Source organism: Elephantulus edwardii, unplaced genomic scaffold, assembly GCF_000299155.1.
Source record: "Elephantulus edwardii isolate Elephantulus edwardi_28Jun2011 unplaced genomic scaffold, EleEdw1.0 scaffold00185, whole genome shotgun sequence".
Lineage (NCBI taxonomy): Eukaryota > Metazoa > Chordata > Mammalia > Macroscelidea > Macroscelididae > Elephantulus > Elephantulus edwardii.
In genome coordinates, this window is record NW_006399935.1 from 369,862 (window position 1) to 371,811 (window position 1,950).

Below are 1,950 nucleotides of genomic sequence, written 5' to 3' on the forward strand. Positions count from 1 at the left end.
TTGAAGCTCAATGTCAAGGAGACAAAGATTCTCACCACTGGACCTGTGCCACTAGAGCTCTTTTAAATAGCACTGATTAGGGGGCCCTAGGGTGTAGTTGTAGGGAATTGTACTGCTAAGCCAGAAGTTAAACATCTCTGGGGGTCTTAACCCACCAGGGTCTCGAAGGGAGAAAGATGTACAGTCTTCCTCGGTGTGATGTCCAGCCTTGGAAGCCCACTGGAAGGTCAACTGGGAGAGCGAGAGAGAGGGAAGGAGGGAGGAAGAGAGAACCTAGAACTACTGTAACAGATACTCAACATGGACAGTTGGTTGTTGTTAGGTAGGGTCTAGTCAGAAACAACTCAGAGTTGACCCTCCAGCAGGTTTTTAGACTGTAAATCACATGAGAGGAGATTGCCCATCTTTCTCCTGTGGAGCAGCTGGTGGATTTGAACCATGTGCCCTTGAGTTGACACCTCAACTCCCTACCAACTGGACTATCAGAGGAATCTGGAAGTCTAAATTCAAGCTGCAAGCTGTAGGGGAAAGCCTGCTTTCTGTCATTTGTAGAAGGAAGGCTTTGTTTCCTTCAGCATGTAACATTTCCTTGGGGTTCTCCGCATTATCTATTTATGTGTGTTATTGTTAGGTGCTGTCAAGTCGTTGGCTACTCATAGTGACCCTATGAATGAAAGTCCTGGGCACTTGTGTGACTTTCATCTGTTCTCCAGGTTCACAGGGTTTCCGGAGGCAAGCTATTACGGAAGTGGATGCCACTCTTGCTTCCAATCTTGTTTTAACTGGGGAGCTACACCAAACACTGTCCACCATGGGTAACCATTATCGCATTTGACACATCAGTGTCACAGTGTTCAGTTTCACAGCGACCACAGGATACCTCTCTACGGCAAGTGGACACACCAAGGCTATACGACCTAGAAGAATGTTTCACCAAAAACAAATTAAGACAGGCCTTAGGGCCCGGGTTAGAGTCACCCATCTTTGGCTTGGTAGCATCACTTTCAGTCCACTAGGCCAGCTGGTCTCTTTCTATGTTGTTAAGTGCCGTCGAGTCGTTGGCAACTCATAGCGACCCTATGAACAAAATATGTGTGTGCGTATAAATTTATATTGGTTTGCTTACAGAGTTCATAAGCGTTGTGTTTCACACTATCCTTCATTCGCTCACATTGTGTTTCATACAATCATTCCCATTCATTATATTTTATAAGGAATCTCCATATGTCATAGTGGGTCATCAGGTGTCAGGGAACTTGGCGAAGGGGCCCCAGGTCCAAGACGATGCACTTCACCCTTGGCATGCCTTTCTTCTTTTTCCTCAACAAGATAATATGGCCTATCGGCACACAAATTTATTGTCATTTTCACAGTGATATATTTGCACACAAATCTGTTGTCCTTCTCACAGAAAATTTTGAATGTTTGAGGCCAAGAGTCTCTTATGAAATTGTAAGCTAGATCTATCAGTTGCTTTGTAAACATAGGGGACTGACAGTAATACACGTCCAGTTATATTGTCACATGGCTTTTCTATATTATCACAGGGTCGGTTATATTGTCACATGGCTTTTCTTTCTTGATGGTAGCACATTCCCCCCAATTTGACTTCGTCTCCTTCCCTTTTATCTTTTGTAAGATAAAAGCATTACCTAAGGGCCACTCCTTGGGGAAATTCCCCTTCTATCTGATGAGGGCTGTGATGGCGTTGAGGAGTGTTGCATTGCGTTTAATTCAGTGGCACTTGTATGCCTTATGAGAGCCTGTGGGATCATTGCATACTGTCCACTTTGTGGGGTTTTATTTTATTATTTTTGTGTTTGTACCATCAAATCAGATCTGACTGGTGCAGAAGGAGATTGTCCCTCCTTCTCCAGCAGAGCATCTGATAGATTTGAACCTTGCACCTCTGAGATTGCAGTGCATAGTGTCCACTTTGTATCATTCTTT